The sequence below is a fragment of the Cololabis saira genome, chromosome 24 (genome assembly GCF_033807715.1).
Source record: "Cololabis saira isolate AMF1-May2022 chromosome 24, fColSai1.1, whole genome shotgun sequence".
Classification (NCBI taxonomy): Eukaryota; Metazoa; Chordata; class Actinopteri; order Beloniformes; family Belonidae; genus Cololabis; species Cololabis saira.
Window position 1 is genome coordinate 8,469,038 of NC_084610.1, and position 14,238 is coordinate 8,483,275.

Below are 14,238 nucleotides of genomic sequence, written 5' to 3' on the forward strand. Positions count from 1 at the left end.
GCTGTTCCTCAACGGCAGCCATCTGTACTGTTTACCATCCACATTATGTTGCTGCTGTTGTCATCGTGTTAAACCCAACCAGAGACTCTCTACAAGGATAAACTGTCTTTTGAGCATGCAATTCTGCAGGCAACACCACCTGACATACAGAGATTAATGAATGTAATAATGAGTGATGAACAAATAATGAGTGTCAATAATGAATGGAATGATAAAAACATGTTCACAAATGGATGATAACTTGCTAAACTACAGAAAGGTACGCTGCTATGTTTAGAGATCACAAAATACAAGATGCAAAAAAACTGCACAGTTTACCTCTTCGGCCACCAGAAAACAAACATCAAGCCCCAAAAATCGAGGAACCAGTAAAAGACTAAATGGAACTAACGGCACTTATAATCAGGTAAAAAAAAAACAAAAAAAAACAGAACCACTAACTATAAAAAAAAAAGAAAATAAGGAAGTGAAACACATCACAGCTCTGTTTCTGTTTCAGAACCGGAGTCAGAAGAATATTAAGGCAGTTGACTTCAGGGCAGAAGGTCATATTCAGGCCAGAATGAAACATCAGCAGCACCACTATCATCTTATGACAACAAGGAATCACACAGCAACACAAAAATGACAACCACACACAAAATAATCAGAACTGCTTCAGTGACACCTCCATAACCTTTAAGTAATATTCTTTCAATGACACAACATCCCTGGAGCCAGAGTCAACATAAGTACAGTATGTTTCTCTAATATATGACAACCAACAAATACCACCTTGAGGTGTCTGTGTGGTTTTATAGGACAACATTATAGTTGCAGTATAAACCCACTAATGGTGAGAAATCGACTGGGATCAGAGGTCTAACGACTTGGTTTTCTTTTTTTATTGCTATTATATCTTTACATAATATCAATTTCCTTCACAGTGAGGATCAGTGAAACACGTTCAGGGCTGCCCCCCTAGTGGTTGTTTGGTGGAACTTCACTTCCACACTGATTTAAAACTTCAAATTGTCACCCGAGTCCATTGTGTAACTTCAGGACATGTATAAACCTTTCCAGTAGGTTCACATGTCATTATATTCTTTAATGTTTAATATAAATTCATGATACTTATCACATTTATGATCATAGACTTAGAAAAGAAAATATTAATGACTTGTGATGTTCTAAATAATCTGTATCTAGATCTGTATCTGTATCTTATCTACTCCTCCTTTAGGTTTGGCCTTGTTGTATGTTCGTCTTCCTGCTTTTATTTTGAAAGTCTGGTTCCCAGTGTATTTGGTTCTCTTTTGACTTGCTTTGTCCAATCTTCCCTGATTGTTTGCACCTGAGTCTTATCAGTGTGAGTATATATTATCTTGGGCTTCACCAGTCCTGGCAGCACCTCTCGTGGCTCCCGATCCAGCAGCAGCAACAGCAGCACCAGTTCCAGCAGCACCAGCTGTGGCAGCATTCCCGGTGGCTCCCGATCCTGCAGCAGCAGCACCGGCGGCCATGCCACCTGCACCAGTGACACCAGTGACCTGGTCCAGGGCTGTGATCCCCAGGTTTGAGGAGGGGGATGATATTGAACAATACCTTACCACCTTTGAGAGGTTGGCTACGGCATACCGCTGGCCAAGACAGGAGTGGGCGGTGTTACTGGTGCCCTATCTGTCTGGCAGAGCGCGTAGTGCTTATGTAGCTATGGACCCAAATGATGCAATGGACTATGATCGTGTGAAAGAGGCAATCCTGAAGAAATTCGCGATCAATGAGGAGGTGTACCGGAGGAGGTTCCGGGAGCCAGACGTCAGGCCTGGAGAGACGCCCCGGGAGCTGTACACACGCCTCAAGGATCTCCTCAACAAGTGGATCCGGCCAGCAACCAAGACGGTCGGCGAGATCTCCGAGATCCTCATCATGGAGCAGTTTCTTCGTACTCTGACCCCCGACATCAGAGTCTGGGTGAAGGAGCACGATCCCCAGGAGCCTTTCGATGGTCATTGGCCAAGATATTCTGGTCCTACCCGAGCTGGTACAAACAAGCCAGCCGGTCAGCATGGTCGTGACTAGGTCCCAGAACCGAGCACAGGTCCCTGAAGCAGTCACTGGTGAGCCTGAGTCCAATGACCTAGCCGAGTTGCCATTTGCTAGCCCGAGGGCTAGGAAGTCCCGCATGCAGTGCAGGCGGGAAAAGCTTGTGGGGACGGAAGAGTTACCACTCACGCAGTCAGATATGTGGGGGGAAGTTCCCCACAATTTGGCGCAGCTGCAGAAGGAAGACCCCACTCTTCAGAAAGCTTTTGCAAGGGTTACCCACATTGATGGTGTCCAGACAGGAGTCTCTCCTACTCTGTCTGGGGAAAGCTACAGTTTGAGAGATGGACTGTTATATCATGAGCCAGGAGAGGGCAGGGCCGAGCAGTTAGTGGTGCCCAAACACCTCAGGGAACAGGTTCTAGCGATGGGTCACAAAATACCGTGGGCGGGACACCTAAGCAACACCAAGAGCCATGAGAGAGTTGCAGCCAGGTTCTATTGGCCAGGCCTCTATGGTGATGTCCTGAACTACTGTAAATCATGGCCAGAATGTCAGCTAACGAGTAAAAGGAAGACAAGCCCTTACCCTCTTCAGCCACTTCCGGTCATTGAGGTGCCCTTTTCTCGCATAGCCATGGACATTGTGGGCCCCCTGGAGAGAATGCAAACTGGTTACCGGTACATCTTGGTAATATGTGACTATGCAACTCGCTACCCAGAGGCCTTTCCTCTGCGCAAAGTATCTGCGCGTCCCATTGCGCAGGCGTTGTTACAGTTGTTCTCCAGGGTGGGAATCCCACAGGAGGTCCTCACAGACCAGGGCACTGCGTTCCTCTCCAAGACTATGCAGCAGGTATGTGGTTTGTTGGGCATAAAGGGCATTAGGACCACCCTCAGACCGATGGCCTGGTAGAATGGTACAATCAGACTTTGAAGGGCATGTTGAGAAAGTTTGTGGCAAGCAACGGGAAGGACTGGGATCGCTGGTTGCCCTTTTTGCTTTTTGCCTACCGTGAGGTCCCCCAGGCCTCTACGGGCTTTTCACCCTTTGAGCTTCTCTATGGCAGACAGGTTCGAGGTCCTGAGAGAAACCTGGGAGGGACCCGGGACACCCAAGACCCGCAGCATTCTGGCCCACGTCCTGAAGATGAGGGACAAGATGGAGGAGATGGCGGAGATGGTGCGGACGAACCTGGAGCTGGCCCAGACACAACAGAGGTCATGGTACGACAAGGCGGCCCGGCAGAGGACCCTTCACCCAGGTCAGAAGGTTCTCCTTCTTCTTCCCACCACAGAGAACAAGTTCCTCGCCAGGTGGCAGGGGCCCTACGAGGTGGTGCGGAAGATGGATCCAGCAACCTACGAGATCGACCTTCCTGGGAGGAGAAAGCCGAGGCAGACCTTCCATGTCAACCTTTTAAAAGAGTGGCATGAGAGGCGGCCAGAGTTGCAGCTCAGGGTGCAGGCTGTGGCAGAGGAGGAGGACTGTCCCGAGCAGTTCTTCCCCACCGGCCAGCAGTCAGGCACCCTTGACCTGTCTCATCTGTCCTACACCCAGCAGGGGGAGCTGGAAGCCATTATCCCTGCTGGCCTATTCCAAGAGAGGCCAGGCTTCACCACGGTGGTGGAGCATTCCATCCCTCTCAAAGACACTACCCCGGTAAGGCAGCGGATGTACCGGGTGCCGGAACGTCTCCTTTCATCCCTCAGGACCGAGGTGGAGGAGATGTTGGCCTTGGGGGTGATTGAAAGGTCCTCCAGTGAGTGGAGCAACCCTGTGGTGCTGGTGCCCAAGAAGGACGGCACCATGCGCTTCTGTATTGACTTTCGGCGGGTGAATGCCCAGTCGCATTTTGATGCTTACCCCATGCCCAGGCTGGAGGACTTGATCGAGCGCCTTGGGAAAGCATCATATATTACTACACTGGACTTGTTTAAGGGGTACTGGCAGGTGTTGAGGTGCATCCAGCGGGCGGGACTGACCGTCCACCCGCAGAAGTGCGCCCTGGCAAAGGAGGAGGTGCAGTACCTTGGCCATGTGCTGGGCCGGGGTGTAATCCGACCACAAAAGGACAAGGTGCAGGCTATGCTGGACTGCCCAAGGCCCCGGACCAAGAAGGACATCCGGTCATTCCTGGGACTGGTGGGCTGGTACCGCCGGTTTGTGCCGAACTTCGCCCGTCGAGCAACCCCATTGTCAGACTTGACCAGGAAGTCAGGCTCTTCCCAGGTTCAGTGGGAGAGGAGCAGGAACGGGTGTTCCTGGACCTGAAGGGGACGCTCTGCAAAGACCCGGTCCTCCAGAGCCCTGATTTTGGACAGCACTTCACAGTCCAGACTGATGCGTCTGGTGTTGGTCTTGGGGCTGTGCTGCTCCAGAGTGAGGGAGAGGACCAGAAGCCGGTGGCTTATATAAGCCGCAAACTGTTTCCCCGGGAGACCAGGTACGCAGCGGTTGAGCTGGAGTGCCTGGCTGTGAAGTGGGCACTGGACACTTTAAAATATTACCTGCTTGGGAGAGACTTTTCTTTGGAGACCGACCACCGCGCCTTGCAGTGGTTGGGCCGCATGAAAGACTCCAACGCTCGTGTCACCCGCTGGTTCTTGGCACTGCAGCCGTACCGCTTTACGGTGCAGTACCGGGCAGGCACGCAGAACACTGTGGCAGACTTCTTGTCTCGCCACCCTGTTGGCGAGACTCCAGAGGGGGAGGGAAATGTGAGAACGTGAGCAATCCCTCCCCTTCTCACTGGACTGTAAATATGTGTGTGGCACGTGCCGGCGTCGGGAGCGCGGAGCGCTCCGATTCACTTTCACCACACCTACAACTCACATGAAAAAGTTCTCTCCACACTTTCATCCTGGCGGGTAGTGAGGTACCCACTACTCGTCTCATTTTCACCCATCCACAGCTGACAATGCTAATATAGCATACGGACTCTCAAACATTCAGATACTCGCATACACGCACACACTCACACACTCACCTACACGTCTCCCCCTGCTCCGCAGCGGAAGCGCGCGCCGCTGCAGGGGCGGGCTTTATTGAGACGGGGCCCGGGTGGGCATAGCCCATGGTTGCCCAGGGGTGATTATTTTTTGGTATATTTATGTTTGTACTAATAATTATATTAAATTGTATTAGATATGTAGACATTATATAAAGTGTTTAAAGTATATTTATTATTGATGATTATATTATATTTTCGGTGAGGTTTTACAGCAGTTGGGGACAGTTATGTGGTTGGTGTCCCCCCTCAAGTAATGGTTTGCCCCAATTAAGTTTGGCACCTGTGCAGTATTTAAAGAAGCCGCATTCAGCCCTTGGGGCGCTGAGTGAGGTGTGCCATATTTTGTCATTCTGATTTCGCCTCAGCCTGTATGTCTTTGTGCTTTTTGCAAACAATAAAAAGCCTTTTTCTTTTGGCATTCCACGCTCTGCGGGGTCTCCTTTACTCCTCATCATCCGGGTCCAGTTTGCCGCTCTGGTTCCTCACAGTCACTAATATAAAGTTATTTCAGCTTTAATTTGCATTTGCATAGAAATAGTTGGTTTTCTTTTATTGTGTAGCACTTTCCAAAATACTGTAAGAAGAGTTCAGTTTCAGTGAACATGATTTATGTTTTAGCAAGTCCTGTTGATTCGAACTTCAGACACCAGCAGACACTTTTCCCATAAATGATCTTCCAGCTCTGCTCTGCATATTCTTTTGGTTAAAATGCTTCATATACATAAAAGTTAAAAATGCTCATCCTCATTGGATTTCAATTATGTTCACATTGGGGCTCCCTTCAGTAAGCTCCCTAGTGTAATGATGTTTTATACTTCTACATAACAGACATGGATATAGTGCACTTTTATTGTCAAACATCTGATAGATATCTGATAGATATACACAACAATTCATAACATCATGAAATGTATCTTCAGCAAGTTTAGTGGAGAAAACTAATCGGATTCAAAAAGTGACGGGTGCAACCAGGTTATTGAGAGGGGTGTGTGGTTCATTCTTAGTGGAGTGTTGTTTATTATGAAAAAGGATCCAAAATGAAAGAATTTTAAAGATATTTTGGCAACGTTTTTTAAAATATTCAGCCTTCTGCTTATTTGACCTTTGGGCTGACCTAATCTGAAGATAATGTTACTTGATTGTAAAGTTTTGTAGGACTGATGGACACTTGTTGAAAGGAACATTATTTCTGCAGAAACACTTTCATGATGTGAAAGTGACAAACGTATTTGTTTTATGAACTTTGGGGAAGTGCAAAATGATCCGTCCGCTTTTTCACCTTCCTTAAAGTTGTTAATAAATTAAAGAGTGGACGTTTTGAGAACTTTTGACATCTTGTGAGACCTCGAGAATCCCACAGGAATTCATTTATGCATCTGCAGATGGTGTTTCAATGAAAACTGATGGAAAGAAGATCAGACTGCAGTTACTTAAATGGTCACTTGTTAGCTGCGGTGTGGGGGGGTTTCAACTCAATTGTTGTCTACGTTTATGCTTTAAACCTCTATACCCCAAAAAGAAATAAGAAGCATTTATGAGTGCATTAACAACAGAGCTCATTCGCTCCAGTGATCAACCTATCAGAGTTACTTCTCTCACAACAAACCAGTCTCTGATTTAACATTTAATAATGCCATAATAATGCAAAGGTTGTTACTGAAGGTTGTTTTAAAGCAGCTTGGAGCAAGTCAGTGGTGTTTTTACCTTCTAACATGAAATATGAAACAGCAGAAACGGAGGGCCAATTCCACACTGGTAAAAAAGAAAAGACAGTGTCGGAACGCTGAGTGCAGATGGAGAAAAATAAATCTCCAGGTTCATTATAACATCTATAAAGAGAAACTTCACCCTTATAATTTACAAATGAAGGATGCAAGGAAGTCCTACTTGAAATCATCACAAAAAACAGTCGCAAATATTAGACAAGCAGCTGGTACATCAGCAGCAGGTTCAGCGTATACCGTGTCTACTGAAAACCGGTTTAAACACCATGATACAGTTTCAAGCCATTAACAGCAAAGACCTGGAGGACATCTAATGTCACTTTAATTCCTACTCCTTTTTCAAAAAGGTCTTAAAGATTTTGGAATCAGACCGGTTACTGATTGCTAACTTGTCCTTAATATCAGCTGTGTTAGCATTTTTAGTTGTCGTCTGTAGACATGTCAGAAACACTTGGTACCCGGTATTTGTATAAGATGTACATATTAGTGGGAAAAACTGAAGGAAAAATGTAGAAATGGAGAGCCTTTGCGCTTGCTTTGCACCTTTCACTGTCTCAACATTATGTAACAGTTTCAACCAGATCTGGGTTTCATTTTACAATTCCTGCGAGAAATTTCTTTTTTTCTGGTTTCTGTTAAAAAGCCAACTATTTAATCTTAAGATGCATATACTGCATCTTAAAATAAACAACAGCCATCTTGTAGTTTGTGGTCAAGACTAATTCCTGCTTTAATGTGTGAGTGTTTCTTGACGGTATGAAAATGTATTTTATTTTATCTTGCATTTTTCTAAGAAGAGATGTCATTTTTTATATTTGTGACATTTATTAAACATTGTGATTATTGATCATTATTGCTTCAAGCATTTGTTTTTAAGCCAAGTAGGATGATTAGTCTTTCTGTGCAGGATTAGAGTTATTTCCTCATTTGGTTATGCTTTGAAAGTGTAATGTGTGGATAGGTTACTTAGAAAACTCCTCCTTCATCAGTTTGTGTATTAAAGGACGAGAAAACTGAGAACAAACACACTCTGGAAGACTTTGGATGAAAAGGCAGAACGTTTGTCTCCTCATCTTATAAAAGAATCTTCTCTCTTTTGAATCAGGTAAAAGGCTGATCAGAACAACTTTTGTTCATATTTTTGGACACTATATTATAAACTCATTTATGCTTGTTTTTACAGTGAGAGGATTTTAATCACTGAAGATCTTCAAAACAGCCAAGTCCTGCCTGGACCACTGCTCAACTAACTAACCAGTAATTCATCAGCTGAGGTAAAACACGAGTGACTTTATAGCAAGAGAAAATATTGGTGAAATATCCCAAACTTTTAGATTTTACATTTCATTTTTAAAGAGATGCTTGCAGTGTCTCCACTGAATGAATAGCAGTCATGTTGCTACTGACTTTAACTGCTGTACCTATGATAGTTGCATCATCCCCAGCATCAATGAAATAATTGTTTTAAGAGCAAATGAGGAGGAACAATTACCCAAACAAAGGAGAGAAAGACATAAACGAGTTACACTTGTTACAGCTGCAGGGGATTCTCATCATTGGAGATCTTTTTTTTTTTTTTTTTTTTTTTTTCCCTTGTCTGCACACATATTAATGATTGATACCATGACGGTAGAAACCAAAAGTATATATATGTGCATTATTACTATATTTAATATATATACATATATATACGCACACATATGCGTACACATACATAAATATACACATACAAACCCAGTGTTTTTTTGTTTTTTTTGGGGGGCGGGGGGGGGTGACGACATCCACTGCCAATCCAGGAAGCAGGAACACACGGGGACACACGTCACGCACTGGAAATCTGCAACAAAAAACCACAAACAAAGCACGAAACCGGCACGGAGCCAACCAAAACAATAACAGCAATCGACCTAAATCTTGAGATCTGATCGCAGTCTGAGCTAAGCTATCGCTACCGCTACCTAAACCCAAAAACTAGAGAGCCAGCATGCAGGTGAACAAGCCAGTGTGTATGTCTATGTGTGTGTGTGTGTATGTATATGATCATGCGTGTGTGTTTGTGTGTGTGTGTGTGTGTGTGTGTGTGTGTGTGTGTGTGTGTGTGTGTGTGTGTGTGTGTGTGTGTGTGTGTGTGTGTGTGTGCGTGTGACTAAGTGACTATATGTGTGTGTGTGTGTGTGTGTGTGTGTGTGTGTGTGTGTGTGTGTGTGTGTGTGTGTGTGTGTGTGTGTGTGTGTGTGTAATAAACCAAACAAAGCTCCACCTGAAGTGTATCTATAGTGGGGGAGGGGGGGGAGCAACCCCGCCACCCGACACGGAAGAGCCCGGAACCCAGGCCACCGGCAACCCCACAGAGGGGAGAAGTAGGAGGGAGGCAACCCACCGCCTGCGAGGCCCCCACGGCGCGGGAAGAAGCAGCCAGGGATCCCGCAGCGGCGGACCGCGACCCAGGCAATCCCCGGCCACCCGGTCCGGGCCGGACACGCGGCCAGGAGGCCCTCACCCTTCAGGCCAACGACCCCCACCCGGCAGGGGGCCAGCCTGCCCGGAGAGACAGAGCCGCCCCGGCCGCCGACGCGGGCAGGCGCACCCGCCCCCCACGAAAGTGGCCCTCCAAGACCAGAGGGGCGCCCCGCCGCCTCTGCGGCGGGGCGCTCATTGGAGATCTTCAACATCTTCAGACAGCCAGACCCAAAGAACACTATTGGTCATATTTTGTATATATTAAGTTTAAACCAATGCTTATATGGATTTTTTTATTTAATGGATTATTTTTACTTAAACTTTAACCAGGAATCATGTTTCTTAATCTTAACAATGTAGCCTACTTTGTTTTCAGATCTTAACTAGATCCGAAAGAACCTGAAGAAAAGCTTATGAAAATATGAAAAAGGTCAACAGAACTTGGAAAGAAAGAGGGATTATCAAAGTTAAAACAAGAGGAGCAGTTTTCAGCAGGACTCTAACTCAGCCTACCCAGTTCAGGTGTCGGCACCTTCCACCTCCATCTGGCTGCATTTCTTTGTTGTTAGATGAAGCTGACGGGTGGGGCTGAGATTCCTTCATCTACAGACAAACTATTACTGCATGTTATAATCATTACACGTACTAATGGGCAGATGAAACTTCTCACTTGGAGAAAGTTCTGCTTTTTTAAAATACATGAAATGTGAATACATTTATGAGACCGCACATGTTCCTGCATATGTGTTACTGTAAGTCCTTAGTAATATTGTTTTTTTTGTATATTTCCAACAGTGAACCATGAAGATCACGGTAGCTGCCCTGCTGCTGCTCTCTGCTCTTGGACTCTCTCAAGCGCTGAGCTTCCGTCAGAAACACGTCATCCGTCGATTGGATACTAATGAGTGTGATAATAGAATGGTACGGATCAATAATGACTGTCAAAAGTGCAAGCCTGTAAATACCTTTATCCTTGAAGAAAATAATAATATAGCAAACGTCTGCCGGTGCATAAGATGGGGCGTTGGTTATCTTCAAAACCCTCATGGTTTTGTTTATAGATATAGTGGAGGAACCTTCCCCAACTGTCAATACACCCACAATTCTCCATTTCCAGACAGCCTTAAAGTAAAATGTGAAAATGGTGTGCCTGTGCACTTGTTTGGTCGAAAGCAAGAATGTTAAGATGAACATTGATCACATGTTTGATTTTCGGTCTGTTTAAGTTTGGTAAACAATGCAGAAAATAATCAAGCACAGCTGAAATGCATCACTTTCTCACATTTATGGATCTTTTTTTTACCACTTTCCATTGTCTCCATGATTTTGCTGTTTCAACCTGATCTGTGTTTTATTTTATGTACGGATCTAATGTTAGAGTTTCTTTCTTTTTTTTTGTCTCATCTGATTTCTTCTTAAAAATCCATTATTTGTTGTTTTGTGTTGATTATAAAAGTGTCAATGACAAGTTTGGGGACAAACAACAATTTAAAAAGAAGTTAATCAACATTGTTCATTCATTTAGTTATATACATTAAAGGTATTGTGACATAATTTTTAACATGCTTTTAACACTATTAAAAGTCTTGGCCAATATCCCTCAAATGTGTCTAAAAGGGTGTAACAAGAAAAACTTCACTGCAGTACTCCATGCCTGGCTTTATTATGACGGTGTTTTTTGCGCAGTGAAAAACGCGTCCTTTTCCCCCTTTCCTGTCAATCATTGCCCCCATCATAACTTGATGGATCAGACCTAGAAACATGTAGGGTCTCAGAAAGAAGCATTGAGCCTCCCCGTCCAAGAGGCGACACCAATGGCTGCTTATCAAACTGTCTTTGCACGCGAGGACCAATCAGAGCAACAACAAGGTGACGTATTCAGAGTGTGTTGTGTGGAGGAGTACATTAAAAGTTTTCCGTAGCCTTGGGCCGCTCGGTGGTGCAGTGGGTTAAGCAGCAGCTCATATACTGAGGCTACAGGCCTCCTGCAGCGGTCGCAGGTTCAAATCCCGGCCTGTGCACCTTTGCTGCGTGTCATCCCCGATCTCTCTCTCTACCCCTTTCATATCTGCAGCTTGAATAAAGGGCCACTAGAGCCCAAAAAAATCTTAAAAAAAAAAAAAAAAAAGTTTTCCGTAGCCTGTCTGCAAAATGGTCAAATAAATCTATTTGCAAAAGAGTGATTTGAGTGCCGTGTTCTGTTCAGTTTGCGATTAATAAGTCTGAACCTTTAATTGTCCATGTCAAAGCCAATTCAAATGGCTGCTGTCCCTCAACGGCAGCCATCTGTACTGTTTACCATCCACATTATGTTGCTGCTGTTGTCATCGTGTTAAACCCAACCAGAGACTCTCTACAAGGATAAACTGACTTTTGAGCATGCATTTCTGCAGGCAACACCACCTGACATACAGAGATTAATGAATGTAATAATGAGTGATGAACAAATAATGAGTGTCAATAATGAATGGAATGATAAAAACATGTTTACAATTGCTAAACTACAGAAAGGTACGCTGCTATGTTGAGAGATCACAAAATACAAGATGCAAAAAAACTGCACAGTTTACCTCTTCGGCCACCAGAAAACAAACATCAAGCCCCAAAAATCGAGGAACCAGTAAAAGACTAAATGGAACTAACGGCACTTATAATCAGGTAAAAAAAAAAAAAAAAACAGAACCACTAACTATAAAAAAAAAAAGAAAATAAGGAAGTGAAACACATCACAGCTCTGTTTCTGTTTCAGAACCGGAGTCAGAAGAATATTAAGGCAGTTGACTTCAGGGCAGAAGGTCATATGAAACGTCATCAGCCCCACTATCATCTTATGACAACAAGGAATCACACAGCAACACAAAAATGACAACCACACACAAAATAATCAGAACTCCTTCAGTGACACCTCCATAACCTGTAAGTAATATTCTTTCAATGACACAACATCCCTGGAACCAGAGTCAACATAAGTACAGTATGTTTCTCTAATATATGACAACCTACAAATGCCACCTTGAGGTGTCTGTGTGGTTTTATAGGACAACATTATAGTTGCAGTATAAACCCACTAATGGTGAGAACTCGACTGTGATCAGAGGTCTAACGACTTGGTTTTCTTTTCTTATTGCTACTCATCACATCTATGATCATAGACTTAGAAAAAGAAAATATTGATGACTTGTGATGTTCTAAATAATCTGTATCTAGATCTGTATCTGTATCTTATCTAGTCCTCCTTTAGGTTTGGACTTGTTGTATGTTCGTCTTCCTGCTTTTATTTTGAAAGTCTGGTTCCCAGTGTATTTGGTTCTCTGTTGACTTCCTTTTTCCAATCTTCCCTGATTGTTTGCACCTGAGTCTAATCAGTGTGAGTATATATTATCTTGGTTTTCCTCTTCCTCTTTGTTGCTCTGTCTGTGTTCCTTCGTCCTGCTCTGTAATGTTGTATTAATGTTTTTGTTTTCTTTTTTGGAGCTCCTGCTGCGTCAGTCTCCTGCTTGTAGGTTATCATCACCCCACAGTTCTTAACATTTGTATAGGTCCTTGTAACAAACATGCTGTAAGAAGGTAGTGAAGATACTTCCAAGTCAGGGACTTCTTTGAGAAGGAAATAAAACCAGATCTCCCCAAGGAGCTGAATAAAGTGACTGTGACCCTGGGTAGTGTGTATGAGAGCAATACAGGTAGAGTGATCTCAACATTCTACCAGGGACTTGAAAAGAACAGGGGAACCTCTACACTGTATATTAGAGACAGATGGATAAAAGAAAGTAAAATAGAACTAACTGAAGAGGAATGATTTATCATCTGTGACAACCAGCGAACCACCACCAGCTCCAGAATGTGGAAAGAATTCTGCTGGAAAAATATAACCAGGTTTTTTTATGGATTGATGTATGGATGGAAATGAAAACTATAATGGGGTATGAACTACCAATGTCATGTAAGGTTTTGTATGTGTGCTTTCACAAGTGAAGATGTTATTTTTGAAGATAGATATCTGGTGAAAATTGTGTTAGCTGCAGCAAAAAAGGCAGTTACTAGGATTAGGAAGTGGTGCAAAGAGGAACCTCCCACTCTTAGGAACTGGTTGGATATTATAGAGGAGATATTCAATATGGACAAACTCACACATATACTGAGACTCCAGCAAGCTCAATTTAACACGAAATGGGACAAATGGACATCATATAAGGATCACAACATTGACACCACTAGAGAGTCTGAATGAAACCGGAAAAGCATGGATGATGTATCATGTAAATGTGTATACCACTGACACTGTCAATGTTCTTTGTGTGTATTCTTGTCCGCTAAAAATCAATAAAATGTGAGTAATAAAAAAAAGAAGGTTGAAGTCATGTTCCTGGTTGTCATGACTCAGGTGCCAGTGATTCTCCTCCTCCCTCCTCTCTGGTGGATTCTGCTGTCGTTGGTCCCTGAGCTTCAGCTTATCTCCCCGAGCTGCTTGTGAGGTGCAGGAATATGGTTATGTTATATAATTTATGTGTTTCTTGACATTAAGAACATGTATTTTATCTTGCATTTTTCTGAGAAGAAAGGGCATGAATGCTACGTTGCATTTTTTTCAGAACAATCATGTATTTGTGTCATTAATAAAACATTGACTATTCATTATCGCTTCAGTTATTTGTTTTTAAGCCAGGTAAGATGATTAGTCTTTCTGTGCAGGCTTAGTTATTTCCTCATTTGTTTATGTGTTGAAAGTGTTATCTGTGGATAGGTTACTTAGAAAACACCTTGTTAGTTTGTGTATAAAGGATGAAAAAACTGGGAACAAATGGAGGATTTTGATGAAATGACAGAACATTTGTCTCCTGTTCATCTGATAAAAGTCTCTTTTGAATCAGGTAAAAGGCCTTTTCTGACTCGTTTATTCTACTGTATAAAAGAATCAATTGAGCTAATTGACATGATATAGATGTGATGCTAGAAGTGAATGTGAAGAAGGAACTGACATCCTAAGGTGAAATTATTGAAGAGAGCAGATATTC

General features: G+C 43.6%; 1 long non-coding RNA gene across 1 annotated transcript; it reads left to right on the plus strand.

Moving 5' to 3' along the window:
• Positions 1–7,797: 7,797 nt before the first annotated feature.
• On the plus strand, positions 7,798–11,375 carry LOC133425047 (uncharacterized). Its single transcript, XR_009770930.1, has 3 exons — positions 7,798–7,868; positions 7,947–8,037; positions 10,019–11,375. It is a non-coding gene; the product is annotated as an uncharacterized LOC133425047 (long non-coding RNA).
• Positions 11,376–14,238: the final 2,863 nt, after the last annotated feature.